The sequence below is a fragment of the Canis lupus genome, chromosome 10, assembly GCF_048164855.1.
Source record: "Canis lupus baileyi chromosome 10, mCanLup2.hap1, whole genome shotgun sequence".
Classification (NCBI taxonomy): Eukaryota; Metazoa; Chordata; class Mammalia; order Carnivora; family Canidae; genus Canis; species Canis lupus.
Genome location: NC_132847.1, coordinates 33,456,995 through 33,471,542, shown reverse-complemented (window position 1 = coordinate 33,471,542; position 14,548 = coordinate 33,456,995). Strand labels below are relative to the sequence as shown.

Sequence of the window (14,548 nt, the reverse complement as noted above, 5' to 3'; positions counted from 1 at the left end):
GTTGGTTTAGGCTATTTTACTTTGGTCATTTTATTCCATAGTTATTTTGAAATCCTAAATAATTGGATGGAAATTATTTATAGGTTATATATGACAGAATTATATTCTCAATAGTATGTATTTTGACTTTCTTCAAGGTGACTGATGATGAACAAACTTTTTTAAAGGTATTTTGGTTTATCTATTTCTTAATTTTTGATTTAACAGTGGTTTGCACTCTTGTATCTTATTAAAAATTCCTTCCATGCTGCTGGTTCATAAAAATTCTTCTTTCTAACTTCCAAAAACATTAGAGTTTTGTTTTTCACATTAGTCCAGAATAAAAAATCTCTGACCATGTTTGCTTTCATGTTCCTCTCAGCTGGACTACATTTTAGATAGGCTTCTTCCTAGTGGATAGCCTTTTACTTGCCTTTTTAAAAAGCATTTACCTTAGAATCTTGTCATAGTAAGTTTTTTTTCTGCCCCCTTTGAGATATAAAACTGTTTAAAGACCACCTACCAAATTTAGCACATGGAAGTATTTTTCTCAAGGAGCTGGGAAATATCTATTTCAAATATAATCCTCAAGGATAAACTCCAGGTTTCTGTGACAGGATAGGAACCTAACTGCTGCTGGTGAGTTACTTCACATTTTAACACTACCTCCTATCATGAAGGTATTGAGGAAGTTTACTTTTCCTTTGTACTTAGCAAATACAAGTGGTCTTATTTCTTCCCCTCATCCCAATTGTTAAAAACCAACAATGTTTCTTTTGGTTCATCAAAGTTAAATTCATACCTCATTTTGATCTCTCTCTCCTATTGCAAGAGCCATGAATAGCTTCATCTGGTGGGATTTTTGTTTTGACATTAGCTCTCACCCTTAAAATAATAAAAAGCCATTTTAAAAAATTAATCTATTTTCCAAGGAGTTCTTTCAAAAATATTTTGTCTACCCTTTGCTGTTTTGATTTAGTTTTACTATTCTGAATGAAGTAGAATTATTATTACTTTATTTATCCAATCTGAATTAATTCATTGGGTTTCTGAAATGTAAGAATTGTTGGTTTCCTTAGTTTTGGAAAATTCTCAGCCATTATATCATTGAATATTTATTTTCCATTCTCTTCCTCACTCCATGACTATGATTTTTAGACATTCTAAATCTTTGTTGTCTCTTTTCATCTTCTTGTTTCGCAGTTTTTTAATTCTCTTTTAGTCATATCAAAACTCTCATCAAATCCATTAATTTTTCATTATTTAAGAAAATTATACTTCTCTTTTATTATTTGTAAATATCTTTATTAATGGTTTATATTCTCTCTCCTCACTTGTATTTTAAGCCCTACTTTTATTTCTTTAATATTTGACTAATACTTGCTATTTTATGTCTTATAATTTGAAAATCTGAGACCTTGTTGATCTGATGCTGCTTTCTGGCATTAAATAGTATTTTTTTTTATTTTCCTGTTGTGATTTTTAGAAGGTAATTTCATATTTGTTGTAGGAGTTGGTGAGATTTATTAAGCTTTGGGCAAAAGTGAGATTTCCTGAAAATATTAAATGTAGCTTTGTGGCTGCTATTTACAAGTATTACTACTCCTAATTCTAATTTGAAATGGGATTTTGGCTTTAGATATTTTTGAAATGTTCATAATACCAAGGTACTATGAATTGATACTACTAATATGTACATTTATATGGTAAGTATATATTTTTAGAAGACTATCTATGGATTTTATTTGCCTCTTAACCATAGCTCTAGAAGTGCAACTATCATTATTCTTTCCTCATAGTAAAGAGTAACTATTTATTTAATTTAAAATATTCTCAACTGAATGCGTAGTCCTTTGGGGACTCAATTTCATGCACATGTTTTCAGCTGGACTTTCTAAGTACCTTACGTGGGATCAAGGCCTAATATTCCTGTCTTCCTTGGTCTTTAATGCATGAAAAGTTGAAGTCATTTTCACTAAGTTTAGGCAAATATATTACAAATGAAAAAGTGGTTTCAGTACTCTGATTAAATGTCTAGATTCTTGCTTTTTTAAAAAAAAAATGTGGCAGGGTTTCTATCTTGCCAGAACATACACATTTGAAGCTCTATTTTTGTTGTTTTCTTTTATTTATTTTGTTACATTCATCATTCTTAGTTGTTTTCACTGACAGTGAAAATAGTTATTGTTTTCACTGATAGCTAACTAGTTTGTTAGAAACTGACAGTAACATGATTATCTTTTAAAAACAACTGATATGAGTGAGAAAATAAAGCTGAAATATAACTTGTATCAATTATACTACTTGCACATTTTTAAAAACATAGAAAGCTATAATATATATTGCTTATAGATACATGCATGTATGCAAAAATATTTCTTAAATGCATAATTGGTAAAATGAGAAGCTAAATAGCAAGCTCAAGCTACTTCAGAGGAAGGTATTTGGGAGTGACATAGGATATTGACAAAGAGAATGAGTGCATTTATCCATTGATTTTTAAAACATAATTGTTTTATAGATTATAAAATACCTTGTACTTTTTGTATCATTAGCCCATTAAAATGTTTTAAGCATCAGGAGAAATAAGAAGTATATTTACATAGTATCCACAGTAAAGTGCAAAACAGGACCAGAGCATTGAATTATATAATTATAAATTGATGAACTAAATTTTATCACTTTGCATTAATGAATTATGTACTACCTTAAAATAGCCTTTCAACAAGGTCCCTTCCGCGGATGTTTAGTGTTGTGAATACTAATATGATGTTTATTTTTCTTTGCTCAATACAATGAACAATAAATTTGTTACATGTTTAAAAACATATAATTTGGGGCACCTGGGTGGCTCAGTTGTTAAGCATCTGCTTTCAGCTCAAGTCATGGTCCCAGGGTCCTGGGATCAAGCCCTCCATCTATTTGCATCGAGCTCCCTGCTACTTCCTCTCCCTCTGCCCCTCTCCCCACTTGCGCACATGCACATACACACGCTCTCTTGCTCTCTATCTCTCAAATGAATAAGTAAAATCTTTTTTAAAAAGACATATAATCTAAATTTCTCAGTAAATTAGGAGAAAATATTTTAACTTTTTAAAACAAATTCTATTTTTTCTTCCATTTCTGTGATTATTAGCTCAGATTTGACCTTATAATTTTAAAAACATTATAAAATCTTACACTCTTGAACTTGCCATTTGCTTAGCCATGACTTTCCTTATATGTCAAACACCTGCCAAAAGTGCAAAGTATAGAGATGAGATTTTAATAACTCCTCAATTTGCATTCCCTTTTTTAAAACTTTGTTTTATTTTCAAAATATGTTATTTCTACCATTTTTTATTTTTCCCATTAGAAAAAGTCTGAGTCCAAAGGCTCAAGGTCCCTTCAATAAGCTAAGTTTTATTCTCATGCCAGAGGTAATGTTGATATTTGCTTATGTATTGAAAAAATTATGCATTATTTTAACACTATAAAAATTATTAAGGTGACACTTAGGCCTATGTAGCAATTACTTCCAAAAATGTAAGTTTCATTTAATGATAAGGATTATAATTATAAAGAATATATAGAGAAATATAAGGTACAGTAAAGTTCATGAGTGGCTTTAGTTGAAAAAAATATTCCAGAGCACTCTCTGTGGTGCCATTTACAAAGACATTTGTCATACCTTCTGAGTATTGTTAAAAAGTTTCCTTAAGTATAAAATTCAATGCAGTAAGTAATGGATGTGCAGTAATTCAAAATAATCTTCCTCCTGAAAAGAATGAGAAATGCTGCTAAAATGTGTATATATGAGTATAAATATATAAATATATATATTTAAATTTGTGTGTATATATGCATATACAATTTCACACATGCACATACATAAGTTGTTATATGTATATATCAAGATCCAGAAGAAGACAAAAATCAGGAGCTGAAGCCACCGTTTAAAGTTGCTTTTGCTAAAAAAAATAAAAAATAAAAATAAATAAAAAATAAAAAAAAAAAAATAAAGTTGCTTTTGCTAAACTGGTATAGCCACTGTGAAAAACAGTATAAAGATTTCTCAAACAATTAAAAATAGAAATGCTTTATATTCTAATAATTCTACTATTAAGTATTTAAAGAAAACAAAAACACTAATTCAAAAAGTTATGCACTCCTATGTTTATTGAAGCATTATTTACAGTAGCCAAGATATGAAAGCAACCTAAGTGTTTATCAATAGACAGATGAATAAGGAAGTTGTGGTATATTTATATATAATAGAGCACTATGAAGTCATAAAAAAGGTAAGATTGTGTTTGAAGGGTATTATGCTAAGTGAAATAAGTCAGACTAAGAAAGAAAAATACCATATGATTTCACTCATGTATGGAATCCAAAAAAGGGAAGAATGAACAAGCATAAAGCAGATCAGACCTATGGAGAACAAACTGATGGTTGCCAGAAACTAGGGGTTGTAAAAGGTTGGGCAAAATGGGTGAAGAGGAATGGGAGATATAGGTTTCTAGTAATGGAATAAATAAGTCAGGAAAATAAAAGCGCCACATAAGGAATATAGGAAATGATACTGTAAGAGCAATGTACAGGGAGAGATGGTAACTACACCTGTGAATACAGCATAAAGTATAAACTTGTTAAGTCACTATGTTGCACATCTGAATCTAATGTAATATTGTGTGTTAACTACTAAAAACAAACAAATAAACATAAAACCAAAAACCAAGCCAAAGCAAAACATAGCAAAGATAAATATTTCATAGAAAAAGAAGCAGGAAATACAAAAATAATAATAATTAATAATAATAATAATAATAAAGTTACTTTTGCTCTAGGATAAGAGGCTGAGAATCAATTTTGAGAAATTTGAAGTGAAAAGCAAAAGTTGAAATCCTAGATTTCTGAAAGATTGGAAATCTGCTAAACAATCCTCTATTTATACTTAATTACATAAACTGCACAGCTGTAGGTCTTGCAGACACAGAATCCTAACTTCAAGATGTTTAGGAAATTTCAATTTATAAAATTGGCCTAATGTGATTTTATATTGTTCATTCTATTATATGGTTGTGGAAGCAAAAGAAAATTCTCTCTGAGGAAATGTAATATTCTTCTAGTTATTAATTCTTCAAATTATGTCACAAAAATTTCCAAAATACATTGCCTTACTACACATTTAAAATAATTGAGGCATAAGATAAGGCAAATCATTGTGTCTGAGAACCAACAGAAATTACTGACAACTGATATAATCTCACTAAAATTCTTTATAGAAAAAAGATATTCTTTCTACTAGATAGAAAAGCTGAAATTAAAAATGTCACCAAGGAACTTAAAAATATAAGCACACATTGCAGATTTGCAATGTAACCAACACTTCTTGCAAAAGAACCACCTAGAAATTCTAGAAATGAAATACACACTAATCTAGATTAAGACATCAATAAGAAGGATTAATAGCAGTACTAGATTTTTTTTTCCAGATTTAAAATTTTGGAGGAGGGGGCATGGTAAATGTAGTCAGAAAATATAATGTGTATTTAATTGGAGCCAGCAGAAATGGAAGGAAATGTGGAAGAAAAAATATATATATATATATATATATATTTTAATCCATGAGAATTTCCTCTAATTGATAAAAGAAAGAATCTGTAAATTTTAAGAAACCAAGATTAGTACCAAGGAGGTAGATAAAATCTATATACAAACACAGTATTTTAACCTAAAGAAAATCAAACACAAAAAGAAATTTTAAAACAGTTTATCAGAAAGGGAGACAGAACATAAAGACTCCTAACTCTGGGAAACGAACTAGGGGTGGTGGAAGGGGAGGAGGGCGGGGAGTGGGGGTGAATGGGTGATGGGCACTGCGGGGGGCACTTGACAGGATGAGCACTGGGTGTTATTCTGTATGTTAGCAAATTGAACACCAATAAAAAATAAATTTATTATAAAATTTCTTTTTTTTTTTTTTTTAATTTTTATTTATTTATGATAGTTACAGAGAGAGAGAGAGGCAGAGACACAGGCAGAGGGAGAAGCAGGCTCCATGCACCGGGAGCCCGATGTGGGATTCGATCCCGGGTCTCCAGAATCGCGCCCTGGGCCAAAGGCAGGCGCCAAACCGCTGCGCCACCCAGGGATCCCAATAAATTTATTATAAAAAAAAGAAAACAGTTTACATTTAAGCTAGTAACAGTTAACAACCACTAGGTTCCTAGATGACTTCTAATACCAGAATAGAAGTAATATAGCAGGATAATAATATTTTAATACATAGATTGAAAATAATTGCCAACCACATATTTTAAATACAGAAAAAATATTAAAGAATGGATGTGAAAAATCACATTTCTAGATAGACAAATTCTGGTAAGACCCACCATCAGCAAGCCTGTCATAAAGTGAATACTTAGAGTTTTCTTCAGGATGAAGAAAAATGATCTCAGTTGTCATTTTGGAAATGCAGAAAGGAATGGAGAGCAACAGAAATGAAAAGGTATACATCCACCAAGATATCTAAACTCTGGGCCATAAAACACACTTCAACACATTTAAAGTAACCGAAATCACACAGTATTTGCTCTCAGACCACAATGGGATTTAACTAGAAATCAATAACAGAAAAGTGGAAAGTCCCAAAATATGTGGAGATTAAACAATATGCCACTAAGTAACACATTCACCAAAGAAGCAATCGAAAGAAAAACTTTAAAGTATTTTCAGCAAAATGAAAATTGAAAGCACAACTTAACAATATTTGTGGATGCAGTGAAAGCAGTAGTTAGAAGTTTGCAGTGTTGAAAATACTTATTAGAAAAAAGAAAAGAAAAAAAATCACTAGTCTAAATCCCCACCTTAGGAAACCAGAAAAAGAAAAGCAAATTAAATCCAAAGTAAGCAGAAGAAAATAAATAACAATAACAGAAATCTATGAAATTAAAATAATAAATCAATACAGAAAAATTGATGAAACTAAAACCCACTTATCATTTTTTTAATATTTTATTTATTTATTCATAATAGACACAGAGAGAGAGAGGGAGAGACACAGGCAGAGGAAAAAGCAGATTCCCTGCAAGGAGCCCAATGCGGGACTCAATCCTGGAACCCGGGATCACGACCTGAGCCAAAGGCAGACACTCAACTGCTATGCCACCCAGGAGTCCCTAAAATCCCTTTCTTTGAAAAGATCAATAAAATTGACAAGCCTCTAATCAGATTAACAAAGGAAAAAAGGATACAAATCATCAATCAGTCAAGCTTAAAAAAATAAAAAATAAAATAAATGAAAGAGGGGGCATTATTACAAATCCCATGGATATTAAAAAAGATAATAAAGGGGGCTGCCCAGGTGGCTCAGCAGTTTAGTGCCGGCTTCAGCCCAGAGCATGATTTTGGAGACCCAGGATCGAGTCCTGTATGGGGCTTCCTGCATGGAGCCTGCTTCTCCCTCTGCCTGTGTCTCTGCCTCTCTCTCTCTCTCTCTCTCTCTCTCTGTCTCTCATGAATAAATAAATAAAATCTTTTTTAAAAAGATAATAAAAGAATACTATGGACTCTATACCCATAAATACTCTGTACCTATAAATTTTATAACCTAAAATAAATGGACACATTCCTTGAATGTACAATCTGCCAAAAGTCTTTGACAACTACAATAGGCCTATATTTTAAAGATATTAACTCAATAATTAAAACCTTCCAAAACAGAAAGTACCAGGTCCAGATGAGTTCACTGGTAAATTTTATCAAGGATTTAGGGTGGAAATTATACTAATTTTCTACTATTTCTTTCAGAGGACAAGAAGAGGGAATACTTTCTAACTCATTCTATGAATCCAGCATTAACCTAATACCAAAACAAAAGATATTTTAAAAAAAGAAAACAACAGTTCAATATTACTCCTGAATAGAGATGGAAAAATCCTAAAGAAAATATCAGGGAAAAAAGAAAAAGAAAATATCAGGGAGTTTAATTATACAACATGACCCAGTGGGATTTATAACAGGTATGTAAGGCTTACTCAACATTTGAAAATCCATTAGTGGATTCATCACACCAACAGGCTAAAAAAGAAAACTTACATAATCATGTCAATAGATGCAGAAAGGGCATTTGACAAAATCCAAAACCTATTCATAATAAAAACTCTCAGTAAAGTAGGAATAGTAGCAAACTTCCTCAAATTGATAAAGAATATCTACAAAGCATATAGCTAACATCATAATTAATGATGAGAAACTTGAAGAGTTCTCACTAAGATCAAGAGCAAAGCAAGGATACCTCCCCTCACCACTGTTTTTCAACATCTTATTAGGTGTCCTTGCTAAGAAAAAGTTATTAGCACTCCCCCAAATTCAAATACTTAGGTATAAATATAACAAAATAAATACAAACTCTTCATGATGAAAACTACAAAATTCTCACAAATGCAATTAAAAAACTAAATAAATGGAGAGATATTCCATGTTCATTAATATGAAGACTCAATATTGTCAAGATACCAATTCTTCCTGACTGATCTATAGATTCAGTGTAGTTCCCATTAAAATCCCAGCAAGTTATTTTGTGGATATTGGCCAATTCTGAGGCAAAAGACCCCAAATATCCAACACTATATTGAAGAAGAACAAAGTTGGAGGAAAAACCCTACCCAATTTCAAGACTTGTCCTGAGTGCTACAGTAATCATGATAGTGTGCTATTGCAAAGTAATACACAAATAGATTTATGAAACAGATCAGAGAAATTAGAAATAGACTCCAAAAAGTGATGAACTTATGTAGCACAGAGGTTTTATGGGTTGGTGGAAATAACATGTATGATACCATGATAGAGGATACATATCATTATACTTAGCCCAAACCCATAGAATGTATAACACCAAGAATGAAGCATAACATCATAACAAAGTATGGACTTTGGGTGTTTATGATATGTCAATGTAAGTTCATCAATCTTAAAAAAAATGTACCAATCTAGTGGAATGTTGATAATAGGGAAGGCATTGAACTACTCTAAAAAAAGTCTAAATCTAAAAATAGTTAGTGTGCAAATTTAAATGAACATTGGCTACATAGTTGTAACAGTATCACATTATAAGGGATTAAAAAAGATTGGAATAAAAAATAGGAAAATAGCACTTAAATTCAGAAGATGAATAAAACCAATAATGTTTATCCTCCATTCTGTTTCCCCAGATTGTTAGCTTGCACTCTCAATTTCTGTTAGCTTGCACTCTCAATTCCCTGAAATTCTTGGCCAAAAATGCTTGGTCACTGGAATATAAAAACCTATTCTTTTCCATGGGTCAGTGTAACACTGAGGCACTGTTTTCCTTGCCATTCCCTACACATTGTTGCTGTTTCTCCTAGAAGCCCTTCTTTAATACATTACCAACAGATAATACCTAATCTTAAGATCTGCTCTGCCAAAGATGGAAAAATCCTAAAGAAAATACCTAATACCTATCTGCCAAAGATAGTTTTCAATTTGGATCTAATAGTGTTTATCAATGCATGGAAGGGAGTATAAGATCCAAAAAACATTAACTTTGATCAGTCAAGCTTGCATGGTATAGTCTTTAGCCTATGACCAGTTAAAAGTAAAAGAGTTACAACTTCTAAATTAAGTAGAAAAATCAAAGGATAATAAAAATAATCAAATCAAGAGAATGCAAAAAGGGGGAAGAAAATAATCACAAAATAGGACAAACAAAAACCATACTGTAAGATGATAAATTTAAAAATCAATATATAACTGGTTACACTATTATTCCTACAAATATGTTTAGCAAAAACAAACAAAAAGCAGATATAGCAGGCATTGGATAACATCAGCATGGCATTTGCAGGGCTCACTTCCAATGCAAGACTAGTCATCAACAGGGCCTGGGAGGAGTGCCAGAGCTACGGAGTAACCATGGAGGACTGGGTCCCCATGGAATGGCTATGTCACCAATCTGAAGCAGTGTTAAATGCAGAGAAATGGACACAGGATGTTTGTCATCTCTTCCCTTTTTGTGGAGTTTGATTTTGATAGCACCACCAGAATCCATCAGACTGATGCTTGGTGGATATACCATGCCTAGAAGGCCAATGCCATAGGCTGGGATACCAAGGCAGGACTTGAATTTCCAGAGAATAATTATACCAACAAAGCCAGAGACACAGAGAACCCAAGAAAGATGACAAGCTACTTATCAAGGCCCTCCCAGAAGTGGTTCAGTCTGGCAGCAAAAACATGGAACTGGCTGTCATGAGGCAAGATCAATCCCTCAAGATCTTAAATCCTGAAGAAATTGAGAAATATACTGCTGAAATTGAAAAAGAGAAAGAAGAAAGTGGAAAGAAACAAAAAAGAAAGCATAATGATGATGAAATCTTGGTTGTTGTGCTTTTTAAATTCAGCATGGGTGATTCTCCAAATGACATGTAAGCATTTCCATTCCTTTATCTACTGTCCAAGTGTCCTGCAATTAACTCCTGGATTTGTTAAAACAACTATCGCCACAACAGGTACATTGAAAACATGCTATATGATTATTCCATTCATATTCAATTAAAAAAAACAGTTGCACCTAAATCATAGTGTTTAAGGGTTTGTACTTATATAGTAAAACTATAACAAGGAAAGTAAACAATCACTTTTTGAACTGAGGAAGAAATATCAGCACAGTGATTACTTTGAGCAAAGAAGGATTTTTTTGTTGGTGTTGTTGTTATCTGTAATTTTTAAGTGGAATTGTCTGTAATGGTTAATTTTTTAAAGGATTTTATTTATTTGAGAGAGAGAGAGAGAGCGAGAGAGAGCGCACCAGTGAGAGGAGGGGTAGAGGGAAAAGCAGACTCCCTCCTGAGCGGGGAGTCTGACTCCATCCCAGGATCCTAAGATCAAGATTGGTAGCATCTTAACCAATTGAGCCCCTCAGGCACCCTTGTGATGGTTAATTTTATGTGTTGACTTGACTGGGAGCTAACTGGGATGCTCACTTGTTTGGTCAAAGACTACTCTATATGTTACTGTGATGGTATTTTGTATATGTGATTAACACAATCAGGGGACTTTTTTAAGTAAAGCAAATAACTTCCATTAATGTGAGTGGATATCAACCAATCAATTGAAGGCCTTAAAAACAAAAACAGGCTTCTTAGAGAAGATTTCTGCCTCAACACTGTAACATAGAAATCCTACCTGAGTTTTCAGACTTTTGGCCTGTCCTGTGCATTTTGGACTGAAGACTGTACTATCACCTCTAACCAGAATTTTCAATCTATTGAACAGCCCCACGATATTGAAATTTAACAGCTCCCACAATTGCAAGAGCCAATTTCTAAAATAAATCTCAATTTCAACCTCCCTCCCTGTCTCTCTCTCTTTCTGGAGTATATATATATGCATATAAATGCATGGAGGGAATACACACACATACACACATATACACAGAGAGAAAAAGTGAAGAAAAGAGTGAGAATATCCTATGTTGATATATATATCCTGTTGGTTTGATTTCCCTGGAGAATGCTGACTGATAGGGCTCCTGAGTTGCTGGCTGTATTTTAATTTTTACTTGTGTGATTGTTTACATGGATACTCATCTTTTCATTGTTGTTGTTTTTGAGAGAAAGATGTGCATGTATGACTGTCAGGGAGAGGGAGAAGGAGAGAGAGAAGGAATCTTAAGCAGGCTCCACACCCAGTGCAGAGCCCATTAGGGGGGCTCCATCTCACAACCTGGTGATCATGACCTGAAAGGAAATCAAGAGTCTGGGGCGTAACCCACAGAGCCACCCAGGAGCCCGTATGGGTGTTCATTTTCTAAAAATTCTACGTGTTACATTTATGTTTATGCTATTTCCTTATGTTTTTATATTTCTCAATAGAAAATGAAGCAAAAATAAGTAACAAGGAGAAAGGGTGAGGGAACCCTTACTAGGGACTGTTATATTTAAACTTCTAGGACATAATTCCAATTTGCATATATTACACTTCATCATTTGCCCACATTCCAACGTTAAACAGTGTCAGAGACCTGTGACAAGAAACTTCAGTTATGCAAACATGCCAGTCCTGACATACTGAACTTCTCTTCTTCACCAATAACGACAGAGTTTTTGCAGCCATGTTTTTCTCCACCTGGACTGAGTTTATACTTTCTTAAACCTGAGGTAATTTCTTTAACATCCTTTTTGCCAGAGGCACAGACCAGTTTATCGCAGTGAGTAAATCCTGTGGTTTCCACAGACAGAGAGCTCAAGTCCCTTGGCCATTGAAGAATCTGACTTAACCAAAAAAAAGGGGGGGCAATCATTAAAATAGCTTTGGCCTCTATAGAAATCTAGAGATTAACAAATATAACTTATTTCACTTAAAATCATTAACCATGTGAGCTTACTATGATTATCCTCATTTTATAGTTGAGGAAACTGACATTCATAGAGCATATCTAATGGCTCCATGTCACTCAGCTACCACCATGAAAGAAACAGGCTTGGAATCCGGGGTTTCTTTCACATCCAGTTTGTTGCTGTGCTTCACTGGTAGTGGCTTCAAATGGAACTACTCTATTTAAATGACTTTCTTGATGGCTAAGTTCATAAGCAAGCTGAAATCCCCCAATAGAATGATGTTGTGTAGCAATTTACACTTCCAGAGTGTTTTAGATTTATATTTTTAGCCGGTTGTTAAGATCTAAATGTTTATTGTAATATACATATTAATACTAAAGTTGTCCAGATGAAGACATAGACATGCAAGAAGATTGAATGAACAATCCAAAGGGTAACTTGGAACTTAAACTTAGAACACTTGAATTGTAAACCTGCACTTAGCTCAATTGTTATATTACCCCTATACAATCATACTGTTAGAAATATCTTTCAAAATTTTGTAAGTCCCTCTGGAAATCATGTTATCATGCTTGAATCGTTACAAGGGTATTAATTGTATAAGCCATATGTGTGTATGTGTGGTTGTGTGTGTTTATAATTTGTATAGTGTCTGGAAAGATATTGTATTGAAGTCAAGAAGTCCTAAAACTTAATGCTATAAATCCAAAACTAGGCTGATAAATACCTTTAGTTATGATAGGGCACTCTCATTAATTTGAATTTCACTAATTCACACTTCCAATAATTCATTTAGAGCATTTACCAAATTGTTATAAAATGGTCTGAGCTTTTACTTATCTATAATGAAGGAGTTCGAGGGAAAATTAATACTTGCCCAGAGAATACCGAAATAATTGAAAAGGATGTAAGGACCTGTTTTCAGGTGTCCAAACACTCTAGAAATCATTTACATACAAGCAATTGATGAGCTAATTTCAACTCATTCTTATCTATTCACTGAGGCTATTCAGTTTCAGAACTCTAGTGCTTTGTTAGTCTAATTCCAATTATAGTATATAAGAGGGTATTGAAAATGCATTTTGAAAAAAAAAATGTATTTCATTAAAAAGAAAAAATTACAATTTAGACCTTTCACTAAGGGAAATTAATCCAGATTGGGAACCAGATTAATGAGTTTTCTTTATTTATGGCTAAAAACTTTATGCTTTCTAATATATTAAAAAAGGAGAAATCACAATCTAGGTTATAGTTTCTATTCTCAAGATTAATTGCTTTTTTAATTAAGAATTTCTGCATTGGTTATAACTTTAATTATCCAGTGAATATATATTTACTTTTTCAGAAGTATATAGAAATTTAACAAATTTTGATTTTAAAAATTGAGAGTGAGCCAAAGGATATATAAAATACCAACCTAGCCAGGATGTTTGGTTAAGCATTTACAATAATCTAAGAAGAAATGAACAAATATTAATACAAATCCAGTCATGGGATTGAAACTATGCCTCCTAACCCATTGAAATAGCAAATGTGTTAAGAGTTATTATCAGACAATAGGTCAATGAATCAAAATACCAAGTATTGACATGTTTACTGAAGCCTGCTAGGGGAAAGGCAGATGATATACAAAATCATTCAAAAATTACCATGAAAAATTATGGTATAGAGGCAAGAAAAACATCTGATTCAAATTGTAACATTGCCCCTTAGGAATTTGTATGGTTAACTTTATGGCACTTCTATTTCCTTCTCTTCAAAAATTCTGAAAATAATACTTTCATTTCCTCAATGCTAGAAAGTTGCTATGAGGATCAAAACTATGAATCTGTTTTGAAAATAGCAAGTCGCCCTCTAAATATAAAATATCTATTACTTTTAGGAATAACCTACTATATGACTAATTTGACCTAGAAAAATTCTGGAATTCATACTTTTAAACAAGTTAAGAAAGATCACTTCATTTCTGCCACATGAACAGAGCGCTCACTGTCCTACACCAGCTAAAAAATCTGTCAGATATGAGATGCTGACCAAGAGTGTTGGGAAAACGCATGTTGGAGTGACACTGAAAATAGCAGAGCCAGAGGCAACAATGTGATTATCTTAATTGCCAACCTACAGGACTCTAAAATTGTACTGCAGCCTTGGAAACCTAATTGATAATACCTAAGACTCCCAGGAACAAGTGTTTTCCCATCATCCACAATGTAAGAGTTTGTACATGA

The 14,548-nt window shown here is 32.8% G+C and overlaps 1 pseudogene; it reads left to right on the top strand.

The window, feature by feature from the left end:
* The first annotated feature begins 4,363 nt into the window (after nt 1-4,363).
* LOC140641027 (proteasome subunit alpha type-7 pseudogene) lies at nt 4,364-10,410 on the top strand (annotated as a pseudogene).
* Nucleotides 10,411-14,548: the final 4,138 nt, after the last annotated feature.